Consider the following 22,586-nt stretch of genomic DNA (forward strand, 5'->3'; position numbering starts at 1 on the left):
CACCGCATCAAACCTGGGACCGAGATGGCCCTCATGCCCACATCACACCTCCAACCTCCTGGCACAAGCGCCCCAGCAGCACCCCAAAACACGCCGAGGCACGAGAGACCCCAGCACGGGTGCCGATTCAGCCGTCCTGCCCCGGGCGGCCCCAGCGCTGGTGTGTCTCCCATCGTGTGTCTGGCTCCCTGGTCTCCGCTGCTCAGAGCTGCTTATGAGCTTACAGGCAGAAACACAGGTAAGCAGCTTGCCCCGTCAGAGCCCGCAGTACCCCGTCAGGAGAGCACCCAAGTGCCTGTTCCCCCCTTCCCCAGCCGGCACCCTCACCTCTAGGTGTGCTCAGCTGGGGTAAAATTTGAGCTACTTTCAGGCACTTTCATATATATTTTGTTTTCATGATGCTACACTTTGCTCTGAAGCCACTCATGTGCCACTGGCCACACATTACATTTTGGTAAATGCCCAGCTGGCTCAGCACCGGTCTGCCTTCAAATCTCTCTCTTACTGTGTACTTAATATGAACCGACACAGCCAGACTACTGTAGGGCTCCATACAGAAACTGTTACACCCTGGAGATGTACCTTCATACTGTACAGATCATCTAAATTCCCAAACTGGAATAAAGGACACACCTGAATTTGAAAAGGCAAGGAGGAATACAGACCATTAAAGCAGCAAAAATGTGATGTATAAACAGCCGACACCTCTACACTCTGTTTGCAAAAGTGCATTGGGACCCAAAGTTTCCCCAAAAGACCACAGGACCTTCATGCTTTTGAAAGCACTACCTAAAGGGACTACCCAGGAGAAAGAAACAGTAACTCTGGCAAGCACAGTCTGGAGTATTAACAAGGTTTCTTTTTTACTTACAACCTATTCAGGTGTTACCTGAAACAACAAGAAAAGAAAATCCAATTTTAAGTACAACCTAAACTTACAGTTTAAAATTGCCTGGCCTTTACACACATCGCATTACAGTCACCAACCCCATACTCCCCTCTGCCCTCAGGAAAAGAACTTGATTCATCTTTCAACATCTCAAAAAGATCAACTGATGATTCAGGTCCCAATACAGCAATTATCAGTACAAACAGCATGCAGGTTTATAACACAGATCCAATCGTAGCTGCGGGGCTGGGGGAGAGGAGGGGTTCATAAGCTATTACTCACAAGAGCATTTTGGCAAAAGGCACACAGGATTCATAATTTGGCCTTATAAGACTCATGGTTTACGGACATAAGCGTTAGTCAGAAGAACCATCTGGGGTTAAATTAGTTCCCCTTATACAGAAAACATGAATAACAGTTTATTAAGTAGGGGACATTTTGATGGATGAAAGATATAATTGGTGACAAATACATTTAAGAGGCATTAAATAAGACCCTTATAAATGTTAAATAAGCATTTTCTGGCCAAAATGAACACATATTTAAGGTGGACACAAGCACAGTACAACACACCAAACCCCAGCATCGTCCTCTGCCCCGACAAGAAACAAGTGCAAACGGCTACATTTCAGCTGTACGGACGCTTCAAATCAACTTGGGATCATCTGTATCAAAAGGCACCTTATCTATGGTACGTACATTGATTTGGAAGATGGAGAAGTCCATTAGAGGTTTGGGACATTCCACTGTAGTTCATTAGTCAGTCTGAACACACAAGAGCTCTAATAGCTTGTATCCTGTGCACTAGGGAAATGCAACTAAAGAGTAAATTTCCTGAGCAATTAATGGGTAATGGTATAATTCGGTTAATCTCATTGGAAAAAACTCTAGAATTGAAAGAGCAAACAGGGTACGTATTTCTCTAGAAAAAGGAAAACAAACAGCAAAGGGTGCTACAGAGCAGAGTCCCGGCTGGCACTCGCTGGAAGAGATCGGCTCCACCAGAGGAGAAGAAATTGCACTGATTTACATCAGCGCAAGAGGTGACTCTCCGGCTGCAACACCACAACATCGGCATTTCTTAGCAATCTCATTCTCCTGCAGCTCTTTACTGATTTAATGTTTCACCTACTTACAAATAAGGACTTAATGAAGTGCATACAAATGAAATACATGGAAGTCTTGGGTGCAGGCAGGACAAAAATCAGTCACATGCAGCAGAGATTAGCACGAGTTATGCAGGTCATTTAACCCTCTGGAAGTTGCATTCCTTTAGATTAACACAGACAGTCAGAACAGAAGGAAAAAAACTCCCTAAGGTTACTCTAACACAGAAAACACTTTGTCCCACTGGACAGTGTAGGCTTTTAGTAAAAAATACAGCGCAATTTGTACAGATTTTCACTGAAGTCAAATATTTTTAAAAATATAACATTTATTTCACTAATCAAGTCTCAGAATATTCATTCTGGTGCAAAGGTAAAGCTGACCATTTTGATGCCAAACCCCTACTCGAAGATTAGCCCTGCCAGCTCTAAAATTAAAGCGTGCCACAAGCTCAGCAAACGCAAACTTCTGCACCCAATGCAGAACAAAACCCAACACTTGTATTTTCCATTACTAATTTAATTTTTCTACTACTAATTTGAAGAGTGCCTTGAAATGAGCAGGCTCTGGAAAGTACTCACCACCTATCTTGGAACCTCTTCAGAGAAAGTCCGCAGGGCTTGATTGCCTGGAAGAGAAGACACAAACCAAACATGCTTTACATTACAGCTTTCTTCTAAGTGACAACCTTCCCACTTTTTGGCCTCCCCTGTAAAAAACAATTTTCCCAGATGAAAAAGAAATCAGAATTAGTCTAAACATGCAAAAACTCTGCTCCAGTTCTTACCCTACACTGAGAAACAACTTTGTTGCCTGCATTTGCATGTTATTATTTGTCCTGAAATAGAAAACAGCTCCCATGTTGAAAAAAGCACAGATTTCTCTCAAATTTGGACAGCAAATTTTTCTGGCATTCAAAAATGTGCTGAAACCACCGTTCCTACTTTAAATCTTCTTTGTAAAACTCATCTTTCAAAATAAGCAAGTATCAAGTTCAGATTCAGAAGGTTTGCTTATACCTCAAAAATATTACTATGCCAAGATCTAAAAACAGGAGGAAAAGAAATGAAATATGAGGGAGCCAGTTTCAAGTTTTCTGGAGCCATTAAGCATTGCTCTGAAAGGTTAGAAATCACTTCTGTTGCCATTGAGCATGCTTCTCGAGAAAGCAGAGTATAATAATTTACATCCCTTCAGCATCTGCCAGCTGTGAATCCTGAGGGTTCATCAGCACTTAAAGGAGTCACAGAGGAGAGCACCAGGAGCCAGCTCACCTGCTCCCGTGATTCCTAATCTCTCAAAATCTGTGGATTAGAACATTGAAAACAAGTGACTCGCTCCTATTCCCACCCTCCCACAGAGCCTGCCATGATTTCCCCCACCGCTGAGGCCAGGCACGGCTGGGAAGCATTCATCTCCTCCAGCCCAACGTTTCCAGCCCCACCACACCAACTTCTGTCCTGCCAGACCCTTGTCTGACCCAGTAACCCCCCAACTTCTGCAAGCAAAATCCCACCGGGTTTGGCACCGCATCCCCAGGTGCCTCCAGCCCACGCCTCACACACACGTTTGGTCTGCCCAACGCAAAACCCCAGCCACAGAGATCCCAGACATTACCAAAGCCTCCCAGCAGTCTCCTTCAACACTTCACGATCCCTACAGGTAGGAGTTTCCTCCTTTCGTGATACCATTCATACTCATTACCGCTTGCCCTAACCCCACCAGACGTGGGGCAGAGGTTTCATATTTCTCCCCTCACAGCAGTCTTCTAGACACTGCAAACCCGTCGTGCCAATCCTTTGCTTTCTCTCCAGACCAAACACCCCACTCCTTCCCATCTTTCCTTTTGAGTCCTGTTCTTCAGATCCCTGCTAGCCTCTCTCATTTTCTCCATGTCTTCCCCAGGTGCAGTGCCCCATGCTGGCTCCAGTACTCCAGCGATGCCAAAGCACCAGGAGACACAACACAGGACACAGCAAGTCCATCCTCCTGTTTATGGAAGACCGTGTCTGCTGCTGTTGGGGCAGGATGATGCCAGCAAAGCGGTGTGTGACCCACCGTGATCCCAAGACATTTTTCAGCAGAGCCCCTCCAACCACCCCTGGATAGTCTGTACAGCCAACTCACTCACCAGGGATAACTGCAGCCCACGTTAATCCCTTCGGGTGTGAATGATGGACCCTCCGAGTTAATTTTCTGGGTTTGTCCAAAGCTATTTGAAAATCTAATCCCTCTTCCCAAGTGCTTGTAACCTCCCCTAGTTTGGTGCTACCTGTTGAGTCTGAACCAGTATTTTATCAAATGCATTAATTACAGTGACCCAAGCCGCAGGGTCCACCTCTGGAAATCCCCACCCAATACTTCTTCTGAGCTTGACAACATACTGGAGCTAAGCCTGGTGCATGGTTAGCACACCTACATTGCACCATCCATAAAGCAAAAGTTTCACCAAAATTTCCTTTCCCTAGCTTCCTTCTGAGAATATCAAAACAGTGCCAAAAACCTAACTAGCATTGAAGTACATCATATCATCTGCTCTTCTTCTATCCACAAGACATGTTATCCTGCTGTAGAAGGAAATCAGAATGTCTGACATGATTTGTTCCAGACTAATCCATGCTGACTGATACTCATAAGCACCCAGAAGATGCCTAGGTGGGAAACAATTTATTAACTTCGAGGAAAATACTGTAATAAAAGTCAGGCTAACTGTACTGCAATTCCTTCTCCTCCTTTTTAAAAAATTTAGCACTACATTTTTTGCTTTTTCATTGTTATGGAAACCTCACAAATGCTCTGCAGGTTTTCAGAAATAATCACCCAGAAGAAATGGAAAAGAACCAAAGTCAAGCAGCTAGCTGAAATCCAGCTCCTTCTACAAATCGTGAGAACAAGACAAGTGCCATGGAGGTGAGGTCAGGGCATCCCACCCTGCTGTGGAGTCACCAGCCACCCCCTGCAGATGCCCTCTCCCCTGATCGCTGGTGGTGCTGGTTGACCGGCTTTTACTGAAGACCAACCTTGCCACACGCGTCCTCCCAACACCTGGGGGATTGTTTTAAACAAACCCTTCCCTAAGGCCCAGAGAACCTGGAAGAAAAAAATAAAGAAAAAGAGAAAAACCCTTAAGTGAGTGCTCCCTAAATGATTCTTTTCCTGTTTTATCCTGGTATCTTCCCTCGTCAGTGCAGATGTTAACTACTTCAGTCTTCTGCTCACGGAAAGGAAGATCGAAGCCTCCATGAAATTTTCTATTACTCTTGAGATTCCCCAGCAGGCACTCACAAATGTTGCAAGCTGGCAGCAATACAAGCATTTAAACAAGTCATTTTAGCTTCAACGTCTTTTTAGGAAGAAAACCTAGTATCCTCATTTTATACAGGGATGGATGTTATCTCTCCAAGCTGCCAACCCAATGAAACCCAATGGAAAGGCAAGGTAAGGACTGAATCCGGTCAATGGCAAAATAGGGAACACAACCCAGAAGCTCTTCTGATTTCTCTTCTGTGTTGCTGGTACAAAATTGTTGTGCCTTCCCCATTCAACAAACCTTACAGAATAGTGCAAGATTATTTGGCCATGTTTATACGTTTAAAATAAATGGCATTTCCCTGTTCTTGGCTAGATTCGGGCATCCCAAAAGACTTTTGGAAAAAAAAAGGCTACTTAAATTCTTATAATCATACAAAACCTTTGCTCCAACCTGACAGAGTAGACAGTAACCGGACAGCACACGTTAATTTCTATATTAATGGCACATGAAGTATTTAGATCCACTGCCAATTAAAAGTAAGGTATAATTGAATTAGCAGAAGAAACTTATGGCAGAAATTCAATTACAAAGCAGAACTAAAGAAAGAGATGTCAGTAACTTTTGGAGGCTGGGCAGGAAGAGGCGAGTGCATCAATCTACTATCTTCAGAGCCGCTAGCAAAAAAGCTTAAGGACGAGGCTGCTCCAAAAAATCATTTGTAAAGATCCTCCTTATAAAAACAGCTTCATTGATGGATGGGAGAAACCAAGGTGACAAATAGTTTTTTTCAGACCATGCTTTGACCTACCTGGCAGGGGTAAAACTCCCTCCCGATGGTCACACATCACCCACCCCTGCCTCCCCCACGGGCACTGCAGCTCTGCCATGTCCTGCATCCTCAGACCTGCCTTACTTGCAGCAAAACTGTTGCAGACACCTTTATTTTTCTTTTGTCTTGTTTTCCAAAGTGATTTTAACCCCATTCCTTTGCTTTGAGTCATAGACATTATATATTAAGTAGATTTCTTTCTATGTGATGGGGAAGCCTCAAGTGTTATGGGCACTTTTCTTCCTTTAATGGCCACTACTTCACCCTGCCCTGTTCTAGCCTCCATTTGTTCCCCTTTGGCTGATACCATCCTTGATCAATCTCGATGCTGATTACCAATAAGGCCCTCCCACACCTCCAAGGTTCAGCTTTCATAACTGCATTAAGACAAATCAATACTGTTATTAACATTGCTACGTTTGTGAATGGTGTGACCTGCCTGCAAACACCACATGCAGCAGTGGAGATAACTCCCAGCACTACATGAAGTCTCTGCTCTCCCTTATTTGCAATTTCTTTTTCAACTAGACTCTGCTATTTTATAAAAATGTGTTTGGTTTTTTTTTCTTTTTTTTTTTCTTGCAAATGCAAACTGGTGAGGGCTTGTAGGACATACAATTTTGCAGTCCCCTTTACATGTGGGTACCAACAGTCCATGGACAGCCAATAAACTAATTGTCCTGTCACTTGCTATGCTGTTGGACTAATGATTGTTGTAGGTCCCTTCCAACTGAACTACTCTATTCTAATTTTCCTCCAGTGTACCCCCCCGCCAGCCAGATCATCACCCACTACTGCACCTCAACCAAGTCTGTCCACCCACCCCTTCCTCCACAGCACAGTCTCTTCCTGCTCACGTCTCGCCCCCTTCCTCCTCCCCACCTCGCACACCAGGCCTGTAAGCCACCACGCTTGGAGCCCACCCAGCAGCTCCGAGAGGTCCCACCTCAACATATAATTAAACCCACAGTGCAAGGAAACTCCCAGAGGACTCTATCCTCCAGGTTGTTTTCTTTAAGGTCCCTACATCCCAGAAAAGGAGTCGGTCAGTTCACCCTGTCCATCAAGGGACTGCCACTGCCCAAGCTCATTGACAGCCTGCCTGAGTCGCAGGGATCACTTACACCACTCGGCACGGCTCAGAGAGCCCAGATGCCACCGCAGCCCAGCGCAGGCTCGTTTCCCTCGGCTCCCAGGCAGGTTTTCTAGCCCATACTGAGCTCCAGGGTGCTACAAGTAGAGATTTAGATGCTGGCTAATGTAAAAGCTAATTCAGGTGTTCTCCTCAATACCCTCCTACGGCTGCAGTGCAGATACACCTCAGGCTGTGTGTCCCCTGAGGGGCTGGTACTGCTAAGAGAGAATTCTGTGGTGTCAACAGCGTGAACTGCTGCCCCTCCTTTCTCTGCCTTGGATACTGCTCGTGGCACCTCTCCCGTTACCATTTCACCTAAGCAATGTGCTCGCAACACCCCCAGAAATGCATTAGAATCCAAACACTGCAATGGGAAACTGATGTACGGAGACCTGCAGCCTCCCCAGGAACATCTCAGGAGGCGTACGGTTAAGTCAGAGATTGAATGTTGCTTCCTCGAGCCCCAGGCCATCAGCTGAGCCACAAGTGCATCAGCTCTGGTAGGAGATACGCCCTATACCTGCTTCCAGCTGTCACCACGACCATAACAACAGTGAATCTCAACTTGAACGCATCAAACTGGAGGTATGCACCAAGATGGTCACACAGCCCAAAAACTGTCGATGAAGGTTGCCGGCAGTCACCGTAGCGAAGCACCACGTCTCACAGGGAAGACTGTAACCAGGCGGCTGCCAGAGCATGAAGGAAACACCAAGCACTGACAGTACAGGAAACGGCAACAGAGAGGAGTTCAAAACATTCCTCAGAGGCCATGTTTGCTTACCTGGAGCACCTCCTGCACCTATTGACTGAACAGACTGAACAGGCTCCCAGGCTACTTTGATTTCTCATGCTGTAAAGCAGCCTGCATTTTCAGAAGGTGCCCACCTCCTGCCAGATCTCTGTCTTCAGGCTTTCTCCCTCTGCAGTCTATTTGGACAACTTTCCAACACAAATTTTTGCAACATGAAGCATGTTGCAGCATCACCAGTACCTACACCTGCTCACAAAGCCACCCTGACACTGCTTGGTGAATTTAACCTGTAACAGTGAGGTGAAATGCAAAGCGAGGTCCACCTCTCAGCAGAGAAGACAGAACAAAGAATGGTGAATACTGTACCATTAAAAAAAAACGAAACCAAAACAAAACAGGGAGAGTGGGGCTGCTGGGTGTTGCGGGGATGGTGGTGTAATCTGTGCCCTGGCAGAAGGTTGTTCTCCTTTGGTTTCCCTTGGCACCCAGGTCTACCAGGTAAGTCAACAAGTCCTAACAGCACAACAAGATGTTTACCTAGGTGTTTAAATGTAAACTCTCCAAGTGAGCATGAGACCTATGTCTCTGTCTGGAAGACTGTTTGTGACTTGTGCTCCTACCCAAGCAGGAAAGTCACGCCTTAGCTGTGAGACACAAGAGTTGCGCTCACGGAACCACAGAAACCCTACCAAATGAACACATCTATCCCCTTGATTTTTACTGTGGGATTTTAGGAAACGCTCCATGCTGCCCCGCACATCTCCATTGCGCGTCTGCCGTGCTGGAGCTCTCTTTACAGCACAGAAAGACCTGGAGTACAATCCGAAAAGCTTGGACCTAAATTAGCAGAAGATTAGGTCTGCAGTGAGTAACTGTTGTTCCACATCTCCAAAAACCCCACTCTGAGCATCCCCGAAGGTTTATTTATTGAACACAGCTGCAGTGCAGTGGTTAAACCATTGACTGAAGAACAGCCTGAAGCGTGCGGTACAAGAATCTTATCTCTGGCTGATGCTATCGTAACACAAACAGTTATCCCTGCCAGATTCAGGGGAACAACAGGGAAACCAACGGAAACCGAAAGAAACCCGTGCAAAGGAGAAACCTGCGTGCCAACAAGACCTATCGTGAAATACATCATGGGCTACACCGACACAGATTCATCTCGGTGGAGGCAGATGCAATACCCCTGCCTTCGGCGGAGTTTTGCTCACTTCAACCCAAAGCTGCAGATTGCATTTCTGCGTTACACGTCAGTTTTGGCTCCAGTCCCTCCTGCTACTGGACCCTCTCACAAGCTGCCCGATAACCTTTGGCCACCGAGGACGACCATGCCGTGATGCCCTGCTTCAGAGGGGTGAGGAAGCTGTACAAACATCTCCTCTGCCCAGTTCAATGAGTAATTAATATCTGCAGTCCTTAGGCCAGTTTCACACAAGCAAAGCTATTTGGCTTATTAAACACACCCCAAACTTGGGTTCCACAAAAGCAACTAAAAGGAAACCACAACAGGGTAAGGAAGCTTTACTAATTCAAGGGTAAGCAAAGGCTTTTTCAGGACAGCACTAGCGCTACGACTAGAAGCCAAGTCGGGTAAGTTGATGTTATCACAGAACTGATTGCCAAAGTAAGTTGTATAAGCTCAACGTACTGCACTAAGTTCCCCTAGAAGCTGCATGTGCATGAAAGAAGGAAAGGAAGGTATAGAAATTCGAAGATTCTGCTATGACTAAATGCATTACATTTTATTAAATCTAATTTAAAGTGTCAGAACAAGATGAATTAATTTCACTTAAATATTCTTCCCTTGCTGAATTGCAGGGTTGGTTTTGTTGTTTTTTCCCCAAAAAGACTATAGACAAATGCCTGGTCTGACTTGCACAGAAGCAATCAGCCTACAGTTAAAAAGGATACAGGCAGTTGGGGACAGAACAGTGCCAGTTATTTACTCTATTTCCTCTTTTAAACTTTTTCCCAATACAATTAACTAAATTATGTCATTACACATTCATTGTCCAGGAAGTTTCTCTCTTCCCCTTTTTAGCCTCCTTTTCAGTTGCATTTCCCTGCTTCACAGGATGCTCTAAACTAAACATTACATTCAAGTTACACAATAAAGATTTGGGAGGAATGGAGTGAATAAAGAAGGTCATGGGAAGGGAGGTATCTGCTAAAATAAGATTTGCTAAGCAGCTACGCAGGACATAGTGTCATCTGCCTTTTATTAAAGGAGATTGCAAATTTGTATCAGCTAAGATACCAGATGGAGGGACATAACAGAGCAGTAGCTGAAAGAGTTCAAAAACTTTCTCAAGCCTGAATTTATTCAAAAATGAAATTACAGTGATAAATGATGTTATGGCACAGCCAAGGTGCCTCATATAACCTTAACCCTCTCTGCATATTGAGGCTCTTTTACGCTACATAAAACCACACTCCAGCTACAGAATGTGCAGCTGTGTTTAAATTGAGTTTATCACAAACTAGTGCTCCTGGGCAGACCATTTATTCATTTAAAAAAATTTGCACATTCTCATCTTTGTAATTATAAGGGGAAAACCACCTTGAAAGCAAAGCAAAAACCAGATGCACCGGTGTCTTTTTAACCTCCAGAGAGCTGGAAAAGCAACATCAAGAGCAAAACTTCCTGCACACATCACTCACGGCTTTAGAGGCTGTAAAACATCAACCTCAGGTGACAAAGATTTTTCCAGGCTGATGGGTCTTCCCTGCTCTGCCGGGACAGGCTGCCGCTTCCCCGCAGGCAGCCCTCCCGCAGCCCACAGCTTACCTTGGCACGGGCCGTCCCGGCACAACCGGGGATGTGGAGACGGGGTTCAGCCAGCAGCAGGGCTGTCTGAAACACAGCCGGGTGCACCCCTCCTCGGGAGCAGCAGGGACACTCGGGTGACAGCGCTGGAAGTCCCCTCCTCTTTGTACCTGGTGGGAGCCACGACCTGCGTGAAACCAGGCACCTGGAGAAGACTGACAGGCGACCACCTTGAAGTCTATGCTTTGGGATCTGTCACCGTTGCTACTCCGGTTAGGGATTTTTCCCTCTCCTTCCACTGCTGACAGACATTAAGAAATGTTGTGGCCAAGCTTAGGTTTAAATGGAGGCAAATAACGGGAAGCAAGAGCTTGCCATCTCCATGGCTTGACGTGGACAGCAGGGTGAGCTGGGGGAGGAGAGGAGACAAGTAGTGGGAAATGGGCACCCTGCAAACCCTGCATCACGCCGGCCGTGGGCGCCGACCAGAGCCGCAGAACCGGGCACGGAGACGTCACTAATGCTGTCACAGACAGAGGTGGCAGAGGTGGCTGGCCCCGAGGAGCTCAGCCTGTGGCACCGCTCTGCCCCAGCACCCGCACGTCTTCCCTGCGCCAGCGTCCGCCCAAACAGCAGGTAAGAGACAGAGAGTGTGCTCGCATGGAAAGTGGGAGGCACGATGCCATACCCCTCCACCGACAGTTTGTCTGTCCATCTAATGACTATTACACCAGGAGGCACGCTCGTTACAAGCCACTTAGCAGGCATTAATATTCAATAGCCAGCCCAGCCTTTCGCATGCATACAGCTCAAGGATATTAAAACTTCCCCCAAAATGGTTTTGCAGTGCTTTCCTGAAACTGAGCAAGCAATGCAGAGCATTTTTGTTAGAAACATGTCTCCCCACCAAGTGTAAAAAGCCAGCAGGGCCAGGTAACGAGGCGTACAAGACCCCCAGCACCAGCCAGGGGCACCAAGCATCTGAAAACAAAGCTCAGCACCAAGAAGCAGCTAACTCAAAAACTCCCAACACAAATGGAACTAGCGAACCCGGCTGTGAAGCTCTAGTCCCCAGGAGATGACGGCTAAGCCAACTGCCGAGGAAGAACATCCTTGAACATGTCCTGCAGCAAGCCAGAGCTCTGGAAGTGGCAAGCAAGGGCATCTTCACTTCCAGGTCATGCCTTCTGAATTATGCCCATAAAAATCAGCATTCAGTAAATTAACTTCTTTCTGGTGCTATCGGTTCGTAACAGTTTGCTTCACTTAAGGGACAGGAGTTTTGGAAAGCTGCAGCACACACCTTGCGAACAGCCTGATGACACTGCCCGCCGGGGGTGATGAAAGGCACGGGCAAACACCAGGAGATCTGAGAGAGGAGAAATCACAGTTGGTGTGGCTGAGAAGCTCAGATCTGGCAAAACCTGCAGGCAGCAAATCATTTTGTCAGAAGAGAGACCCCCTCCTGCGACAGGCACAGCAACTGCTTCGGCTCTCCGCCCTGGAGGATCCAGCGGTACCTCGGCAGGCGTCAGCGATGGGGTCTTCTTCTGCAAAAAGTCCTCTCCTCCTCCCAGCCAAGCAGGGAGATGTTACTGGAGTCACAGATTCCTCCTCCTGCAGCTGCAGGCTGCTTTGGAGGGTCCAGCCACAGCTGTTCACGATCTGAGGAGGACAAGGGCAGACTCTTTGTTCCTTTGCAAAGTGCCACCAGGGTCAGGAGGTTTCTCACGGGGACAAGCCTGGCTGGACCAGTCTGCCTGCAGGTTCAGGGCATCCTTAAGGAGATGGGAAAGGAGGACTAGAGGATGAATTAGAAAATGAAGGATGGTCTTCACGCACTTTGCGTATCTCCTGAGAAAAACACAGCTCTCAGTAATGGAGCTTTATGGCCAGTTTTAGGAACGAATGCCATTTTAAGAAGCATGACACGAGCAGCACAGAAATTTGTGGCTAGAGCTCTACAGAGCTCATTCTCATTTGCTTTCAGATCATTACCACAGCTCCAATTACCCTCAGCTGGAATGAAATCCAATTTCCATTAAAAAAAAAAAAAAAAAAAATCTTCTGATACATCTTCTGACAGCCCCAGAAGAGCCCCTGACCATCCTGCTGCTCCTGACCAGCGCAGCACCCCCAGGCTCACGCTGTGCTCCCCGGGGGACAGGCACACGTGCAGTGACCAAACTCCTGTCCCGACAACCCGAGAAGGGGTCACAGCCACCCCTGAGAGTGCAGCACCCAGCAACCCCCCCAGCCGATGCGTTACCAACAGCAAGGGAGCCAACTGAAAAGAAAAGGTCTCCCACAACTGATTTCAGTGGGCTTGCTCCTCGTCAAACCTAAGCCAAGGAGAATCATTTGCCATGGGATTTGGGGGAATCAGGGGCTCCTTACACCAAGGACAGGCTTGACCTGCCACCCTCCACTGGATTCATTGCACAAAGCCAGGAGAGAGGCTGGACACCGGCACATGCTTGTTCCCATCTACGTAGTTCTGCCTTTCAGAGACTGGTCACAAAAAGGTGACTGTCAAGTACCCGCATTTCCAACGCCCGTTTTATTTTGCATAAGTGCCTTCTTTAATAAACTCTTACACACAGGAGCACCTATTTTTTGGAAAGCCCCCCAGAATCCCTCTGAAGCAAAGCGGACATACATGAGCTCAAGAGCAATAAAACTCAGCCCAGCAAAAATCAAAGTAGTGTCTAATGACGGAGGGCCTTTTATGCTGAGCCCGCTTTCTTCTCCCCTCTCCTCCATACAGCAACTCCAGCTCTCTCGGTACAAGAGCTTTAGGAGGACAGGCACCAGGGAGAGGAGACTGAGAGAGAGGTGACACGAGACACAGGGTATTGACTGTCGAAGAAGAAACTCAAATTGGAAACTGGAAGGAACAGCAGAAGCCCTGGCTTGTTCCTGGACAGCGCTTTGACCACCCTGTGGAGAGGACTACAAAAGGCAGCTGCCTGCGATACCCACCGGCCGGGCAGGTCCTGCCAGACCTGTGTTTCCAAGCCCAAGCTTCAAGCTGCTGCCTTCCCTTCAGCTCTGGTGAAGGGGATACAGGGTTTTCAAGCATCTTCTGACATATTTAACAGAACAGATGTTGCTTCTAGGCCCTTTCCTAAGCACCGCAAAGTACGCTTGCTTGCTTTCTTTTGAACACACATTTCATAATTAAAGTCAGTGTTAATGGTTATGCATCCGCAACGTCTTCCCTTGCAACTCCCACTCCCCTCTCACGTGCAAGCAGCTCTCATCGACCAGCCCCAAATCATCCTCCAAAGGCAAGTCTGCTTCTCCCCAGGTAAGTTTTGAGACAGACAAAGCGATGCCTTTGGAGAAACACCATTCACCTGCTAAAAAAAATGCTTCACTAAAGAGAAAAGGGAGAGGACGCCCTGCAAATGCTAACTGGCTTTGACGGCGGCTATCTGCAGCACGGCCAAAAGCAGCAAGCTTTCTCCCCTCGCACCACGGGCGAGCTGCCGAGAACAGAGCATCCTGCGCACAATGCCCTTTAGAAAGAAAAAAAAAAAACCTGAAAAAAAATCCTGCTACCTCCGAGCAAGGAAAAGCATCCCTTCTGCACAGACACGCTAGCCTGTGCGGAGCAGAGGTGAAGGAGAAGCAGAGCGAGGAAGGCTTGCAGCACGCCCACGCCCTGGCTCCCAGCCCCCCGAAGGCATTTCTTTTCCTCCCTCCTCCCACCGCCGCCACCCCCGCCTATTCTAAAATGACTTCGCATGAGCCATGTGCCAACTTTCAAGCATCAGCAAGATGTATTTCCTTATCCCATGCCCAAGCTATACCATCCATCACATGCTTGTATTTTCAAGAAATCACAGGAATTTGGTGTACGCACACCAGAACATACACACACACGCTCCCCCTGTCCCCCGGGCATTCATATGAAACGCTCCTTGCGCTTCCACTGGTGGGAAGTACATTCCCGATGCTGGCACGCTGCATGGTTGGGGAATCAAAAACAAACCCATTTGCCACTCTGACTAGTCCGTCCCTTAATTCATTATGATAAACCCATTGTCCAAAACAAAAACATAATCTAATTGCTAAACCAGCTGCCCAAGTTTAGCCGTTGCTCTTGGCAAGCGTGTCAGGATCTCAGTACGCCTCGATTTCAGCAAGCATCTCTGTAGGTGCAAGCCATGCCTTCCACCCTTGAAGTCTCCAGGTGTCCCTGTCACCCAAACCCAGTGTTTTCCAACCCAAGTGGATATTTAAAGGGATACCATCAGCTCAGAACACCTCTCTGAATACATTAAGATTACAGCAACTGAAATACTAGCAAGCATCCTTTTTTTTTCCCCAGTTGTTAAATATGAATTTATCCAGCTGCACCCTTTCCCATTTAGGCAGCCTGATCTCCCTTGAAAAGAGAGGGCAGAAAAAGAAAATAAGGCTAAAACATATTTGTAGAAGTCACCAAAAAAACTGGCAGAAGGTCTCAAAGCCTGGTGCATGAACTGTGTGTAACTATAGCTACGTCTTAAGTTTTGTTGCTGGTTTTTTTTCCTCAGCCAGATTTCAAGTAGATTGTGTCGCTTGACACAGGCAGTTCGATCACCAGGAAACATGCGGCATGCAAGAGAAGAGAAAAGCTGACCAGGTGGTAGCTGGCATCTTTTGCACGGAATGCTGCTGGTGTGGGTTTCCACAGTAGCTCAACTAAATGTAGATCACCACGGAGAATTCCTTAAACTACCTGCTGCTTTCTTTGACTTTAAAAAGATACACACCTACAGGACAAGAAACACTGAAAGAGTCAAAGTACCATTGCCATCTCTTCCAGGTATCTACAGGTATCTGCAAACCTACTGTGCGAATTATAAGCAGCATTTCTTAATAATAATAAAGGCATATTTCATGCAGTGCAATCCAGAAGAACTGCAATATTTCTTAGATTACGAGATGGATCCAGTCCCCCAGCTCCTGCCTTCTAATTCCAGTGCAATCAGTGCAGGATAATGCATAATTCATCCCGTGGTCGACCCTATGGGTCTCCCAGTCATTAAGCAACACAACACTGAATTTCCAGAAAGGTCACACTTCCCGGAGGTTCAGCTGAAGGATGTTCTCTCCTATCCACTGAAAGACTCGGGGAGGTAAGGAGCTCCTTCGCGGAGTATTTGCACCCATTGTTTAAGGATTCACAATTACTTCGCTACGGGAGTGTGACAACAGGCAGAAGATATTTATCTGGGGAAGTCAAGAAATGCAGAAATCAATGGGTTAATTAGCAGGTTAGCGAAACACAACTGACCGGTGAAAACTTTTATACAGCAAAAGGCTGATGAAGTGAAGATAATTGTTTGCATTTGTTATACTCTCAGGATGGTAGAGGATTATTGGAACAACGGAAATTTCAGGCATTGATTTAAAACATTTTCTGCTCATTAAAGCTAAAACCCAATAATTTTGCAAGAGCAAATCCTTCCACAATCCATGGGTAGGATCCCACACAGTACAGTAATACAGTCAACTTGAGCTAAGATAAATCACTTCATGCCAAAAGAAATTTAACTTCAGTCCGAGTTAAGCTCCATGAAGATACTGAAGTTGGACACAAACTATTTCCTAATACAACAAACAAAGAAACTGATCCCACATACAGACAATATGGGAAGCATCCTAGGAACATGAGGAAAAGTACATTTAAAAAAAAAAAAAGTTTGTTTTTCCTTCATTCACTGGAAAACATATTGCATTTGTTACTGAATCTGACCTAAAAGTCACGCTTGAAGGAAGACCAGCAGTTCTCTGGAAAAGTGTGAGATCCTCCTCCCATGAGTATCAGTGCATCTTGCATACGCAGACACACAACCCCATTCCTAACAGTCTTGCGTCACTAAGAGCAAGAAAAAAACCCCAACAATATGTAATTTGAATTCAGATTGCCCCCTTGGTCTACCAGCATTCCTGTCTCACTCACATCAACGTAATCAACGCTCAAAAGGATACTGTCTTGCTTGCAAATAAAATAAAATCACACTGCATGAGTATTTTTAATTGCAACCATTTCTAATCACAGATCATACGCCTTTTTTTTTCCCCTTTTTTTTTTTTTTTTCAGAGTCATAATCCAAGTTTAACATTGCTTAGGCTACAAAGTAACCTCTATCACCAGCTCCCAACAACTGGCCCATGTTATCGCCATGCCCATGCGCTTGGGTGGCAGAACCAGGCACCGTGGTGCCAGCTGCGGCACACAGTGAGCAAAGCATCGCCTGCACCTATGCAGCGACAGCTTCATTCCATAACTCAAAAGGTTCGTCTACACTTACACAAGTTACTGCTGGTGCATTCATCCAGCTGTAAAAGCAAACCCCACCGCTGCAGCTGGCAGAACTCTTCTCACTGTTGCAATTCCCTGAACGGACTAAGCCATGCCAACAAAAAGCACTTTTTTGCCAGCATAGTTGACTCCTCAGCAGAGCTGCTGCCAGCGTTGCGACAGCCACTCTATAGCAGCACGCGCCTTTTTTCCCCTCCCAGTTTCCTACACTTCCACCTCTACACAGAGAAACCCTAAATTTAAGGCAAGAAACAAAGAAAAGCAGAAAATAGGTGTCAGGAAGAGGTGATGCGTGCCCTGCTGGCTGGCTAGTGTCTCCCCACCTAACCTAAGGGGAGATCTGGGCCGATTATCTGCCTTTTTTCCTGAGCCTCACCACGCTAGATGAAATCAAACATATGCAGTTGTAAGATCCTTTCCCCTGAATCAAAGCGCTCCCGACTGAAGCACCCAAGAAGAGTCGAGGTGCCGGGAGCGAGGTGGATATTGAGCCCCGGAGCAGGCAGGGCCCTGCGTGGGCTCCTCTCTGGCTCTGCTCCCCAGCCACTACGGGAAGCACCCAATGATGCTGGTGGGACCCCATGCAGGACAGTGTTATCATGCCAGTGGGCTGCTGAAATAGCCCCGTGGTCTTTGCTCAAGTTTCATCTCCGGCAAGAAGAGCTTTTGAACCTAAACCCATGACAAATGGCTCCTATTGGGAAAACTGCAGAATATTTGGGGGAAAGAATAATTGAATCCTTCTTTCTTTCCCCCACAGAGAAAATCTGATCTCCCTTCCAGATTTTCATTTGTGAATGGGATTACAGGATAATGCTCAGTTCCAGTGCTCGCCTATAAGTATTCCTGTGAAAACACTCCGGATTTTGTCATAAAGCTATAAATTACCCAGCTGCGAGCAGGAGACACAGACCTACTGAACACCCTGCTGTTTTTCTCAGAAAACCTTTCATTCCAGATGATGCATTACGCGACCTTTTCCCAAACCGAGAAGAAACTTATTTGCATGGGAACTCACTTGTAAACACACTTGCCTCGTTTTATTCCTTATTTCTTGCGATTCTCGGTCCCCCGGCAGCTATTGCGCGCCAGAGCCCTGTGCTCCAGCAGGTCCCCCGGCAGCCGGATGCAAACCAAGGCTGGCAGACGCCTTCGCTGCCACGACCTCCCGGGAGCAGGGTGTCCCCCCTTGTCCCCGGTTCAGGGGACCAGGGTGACCTCAGCCGCAGCCATCCGGCCTCCAGCGCGGCCGCAGACATCTCCCAGGGTAGGAGGCAGCCAAAAAAGCCTACTCACCAGAGGCAAACGCCAGCATTTTTTAGAGGCCGTTTGGGAAGGTGGCAAATAGGAAGTCCGGATCTGAAGGAGTTGACTCGAAGCGCCCTGCAACACTCATGCGGCGGGAACTTCGCCGGGTAAACCATTAACCACCATAAAGCAGAGCTGCGTAACTCCCTTTACCATCAGGCAAGACTCGCACACCCCCCAAAGACACACGCGGGCTGCATGTGTATGTACACACACACAGACACATACGGGGGGATGCGTACATGCACAAACATACACAGAGACAAATAGGTACAAACACGCACATACGGATTTTTTCCGAGGGCAGGGGAAAACGCTAGCACTCCGCGCTGCTCGGGGCGAGGCAGCCGCTGCCATCGCAGCCCCGCGGCGGCGGCGGGGCCGGGGGGATCCGCTCCGCATCCCCCGCCGGCGAAGGGCGCGCCCGCCCCGCTCGGCTCCGCGCCCCGCGGGAGGGAGAAGAGATGCGCGGAGCGCCCCGCGCCCGCAATCCAGCCGGGATCTTTCCAACCCTCGCTCCCCAAAAACACCCCTCCAAAAGCCGGAAAGCACCCCCCTCCCCCCCCCCAGCCCAACTGCGCTCTCCTACGGTCCCCGCGGCGGCAGAGAGCAGCGCGGCTCTCCCGCACCGCCGCCGAAGTTTCCGCGCCGCTCCGCGGGCGGCAGCGGGGCAGCCCCGGCCCCTTACCCGGCTGGCGGAGCGGGGTCCCGCGGCGGCCTGGAAGCGGCGGCGGCGGCTGGGCGGGGGCGCGGCGGCTTCCTGGGAGCTACAACTCCGCGGCGGCGCCCGGGCGAGCCGCGCGCCTGCGGAGCGGCGGCGAGCGGGGAGGAAAAGAGGAAATGAGCGGGAGGCGCATTGGAGGGAGGGGGAGGAAGGAGCCGTCGCCGAGGGACCGGGGAGAGCGAGGGACGGAGCGCAACTTCCCCGGCGGGGCAGCGGGCGCGCCGGGGGGGCGGAGCGGACCGCGCCGCTTCTCCGCGGCCGCCCCGCGGCGTGCGCAGCGCCGAGCCCCGCGCGGGGGCGGCCCGACCCCGCTGCCGCCGGCGCTCCCGCCGAGCCGGGCCACTTGGTATCGCCCTGCCCGCCTCCCCGGGCCGCCGCCGCCGCCGCCGCCGGCGGGCAGGAAGTGCGGGGCCGGCGGGGCAGCGCGGAGAGGCGGCTCCGCGGGGCTGCGCGCCCGCGGGGCGGGGGGGGGTGCGCCCGCCCCGCCGGCGCTGGCTGCCGGCCTCACCGGCAAGGCGGGCGTGGGCATGGGGAGGGGGGTGGGAAAAAGTTAGGGGTTTTCGTGGGTTTTTTTTTCTTTTTTTCCCCCTTTTTTAACCCCAGAGCAGATAAGGAAACGGCGGAGCAGGACTCCCGTGGCACCGGCTCATGCCAGGCCCTGCGCGCATCTCCAGCGCGGCTGCAGGCGGCAAGTTTTCGGTGCGCGGGGAGGACGGTGGCAGCTCCGGAGCGGGCGCTGGAAGCGAGCACAACAGCCCCGCACACAGCCCGCGCTGCCCTGCGGAGCCCGGCGGTGCGGACAAGCCCCCGTGCCACCCAGAGTGCCCCCTCCCGTCCCAGCAGCGGCCCCCACCGAGGCCGAGGGCGGTGCGGGTGGACTGGGCGCGGGTCGGTTTGGTACCGTCAGCGGAGCCGGTGGATGGGTGCAGTCCCGCCCGGCTGCAGACAGGCGCTCGCCGTTCCGTGCGAGACGTGAACTTGCACGGTTCACCCGCATACCCCATCACAAAATGGAGGGGATTTAGGGATTGATGCTAATCTGCTTCCCGAGGGAGGTAGTTGGAAGCGTTGCTCAGAAATACGGCCTGCAGCACAGGCAAAGAAATGAATCCTCCTGTTAGGATTTTTTTTTCCCCCCAGCTCCTGCCCAGCACATTTTCAAGTAAAAAATGCATGGAGAGTTTAATGTAGTTGCCACTGTGCCTTATCGGTAGCTTTCATTCTGCCTCCCCTTATAGGAGACTAAGTGAGCACATTCAGTGCAGTCACGAGATAAGAACTGAATAGAGCTGAAATCAAGGCCACACCAGGAAAAAGATACTTAAAGATTTTAGCAATAAACCTTGAGAGGCAAGGGGGGGCGGGAACAAACAGGAAAATACCACCACCACCAAAGCAGCAATTTTTCAAAGCTTATCTCTGTACTAAGTCCAATAGATTTTTAGAAGGACAGCAAAAAAAACCCAAACCCAAACCTTTCACGTGTACTCCAAAGCTTGAATACATTGAAACTGAATACATTGATGCAAAGAGATGGAAATGTTACTCAACAATAACCATTTTTTCCAAAGCCTTTCAGAAATAGTTCCACCATTTTGCCAGTTTAAAAAAAAAAAAAGGATAAAAATGTTGGCCCAAGGCAAAGAACAAGCTTGGAAACTAAAAAACCTGAACAGTTAAAAACTAGAAGCAACTCGACCAGGAACATATAATGGAAAACTGTATGCAACCACCATCGCTGCCAACTTCACATACTTGAAGCTGGGTTCTCCTTGCAGGAGATGATTACCTGTGAGTAATCCCCTTGATTTCCCCGCAAACCCTTCCCTGCGTGAGCATTGCCCACGTAAGCACGGCGGCTGTGGGGACGAGGCTGCGGCTCCCGCCGTGCCTCTCCAGCTGCTCTGCCAGGGAGGGCGGTGGCGCGGGTGAGGACACCCCCTCCGCCCAGGAATAGGTGGCAACAGAGCAAGTACCTACTTGAGGCCTCCGAGATTTACAGCTCTCGGGGCTGACATCTGGCAAGAGGAAGCAGTTTATGGCACTCAATCCCGCTTTCATTTTTAAGGAGGTTGTCACCCGGTAGCCCCAACCGCGGCAGGTTTTCCTCTGCACGGCGCTGCCCCGTGTCCTGCAGTGGACAGGACAGTGTGAGATGAGGCCTGCAGCCATTGCTGGAGGCTGCAGCGGTTCCTCGCGGGGATGCCCTGGTTTGATGGGGCTCGGCGGCTGCGAATGCTCTGCCCTCGGTTTGGGGTGATCCTCGGGTGGGTGTCCCTGTGCTGCACTGCACCCCGCTCAGCACAGCGCTCAAATGTTTCTGTTGGGAGCTGCCTATGCTGGGAGACTCCAGGACGTTTTATGGTCAGTAGGTACTTACTTGAGAAGGACTCTTGGCTGCTTTTCTCTTCAAGCCCTCCAGCATTTTGTATATTATCCCATGATAAATTGCATAAATACTGAAAATAATTCTGGATTCAACAATTATTGGGAAACACACAACAAGAACCAAATGAGGCGTTACTGTCATTTATACCCAGCTTCTTTCTTCAAGAATTACACCCTTCCAGCTGTGTCCAGATACAAGATGGTACAATCCAGATAGACAGCCAACCAAAGAAACAGCGCCAAGATTGCAGACGATTTTGAGTCCTGATGCTTGATAATGAGCAATTCCTGAGTTACAGAAAGCCCTTGGGAAACAAAGAAGGATGGCCTTAGAAAGTTGTCGACTGCTCACAAACAATCTGAGACGAAAAGAAGCTGCAGATTCATTCCTTCAATGAGTTTGTGAGGGCTGCTGCTCCCGCTCTGCAGCCTCCCAGCTCTGCTCTCCTCTTCAGAGAACGTGTCACATGAAGACAGTCAAGCCCTGCATTTGCAAGTTAAGATCCATATGTAGACAGTTACTTTCTCATATTATGCACTTAAGTGTGTGCTTGAGCATACTACTACAAGAACTTAATGTCCCATGAAAGTAGGCACATTTGCAAGATTGGGCCCACTGGGTGTATCTGGCTTTTTTGAAATTCTTCTTTTGATGGTGTTACGTTCATTAAGCCTGTCTGTAATGCTCCCGTGATGACCTAGCGTTGGCCTTCACAAACTTAAATCCATAGCTGCTCTGGCATCTCACCTTTTGTTTGCTTTCTCTTTCTGCTTTTCATTCTGTTTCCACAGTCAGGAGAGAGAAACAAAGAGGGATTAAATTAGATTCATCTGGATCATTCCAACTGTGCTGAATTTGAAAATACTGTGTGAAATTCCTTCTGCTGTCTGGGGTTTAATCACCAAGGGATTAGATGGAAACTAAAGTATTTGAGGTGTGTGGCACGCTGCTATTCTTTAAATATCTGCCATAATAATGTGAGCTTCATAAGGCTATTGCTAATCTTGAATTATTACCTGCCTTCCTGTGGTTTGGCATGATTAACTCGAGGAAGAGATTAAAGCGATATTTACCGTTTTTGAGCGGTTCATCAGCTTGACCTGGACAGC

At 48.7% G+C, this 22,586-nt stretch overlaps 1 protein-coding gene across 3 annotated transcripts in view; it reads right to left on the minus strand.

Annotated features, from left to right (window-relative positions):
- Positions 1 to 19,315, minus strand: part of HPCAL1 (hippocalcin like 1) — a 68,347-nt gene extending 49,032 nt beyond the window's left edge. Inside the window, exons 1-3 of one of the 3 annotated variants that reach the window (XM_075497958.1) lie at positions 19,053 to 19,314; positions 5,017 to 5,086; positions 2,578 to 2,624 (exon numbers count right to left, since the gene is read on the minus strand). The gene's annotated coding sequence lies outside the window, so the exon portion shown is untranslated. Of the gene's footprint in view, positions 1 to 2,577; positions 2,625 to 5,016; positions 5,087 to 19,052 lie in introns of all 3 variants that reach the window. The other 2 variants (XM_075497956.1, XM_075497961.1) reach the window with 2 other exon arrangements.
- Between the last annotated feature and the right edge of the window lie 3,271 nt (positions 19,316 to 22,586).

This window comes from Mycteria americana, chromosome 3 (assembly GCF_035582795.1).
Source record: "Mycteria americana isolate JAX WOST 10 ecotype Jacksonville Zoo and Gardens chromosome 3, USCA_MyAme_1.0, whole genome shotgun sequence".
Lineage (NCBI taxonomy): Eukaryota > Metazoa > Chordata > Aves > Ciconiiformes > Ciconiidae > Mycteria > Mycteria americana.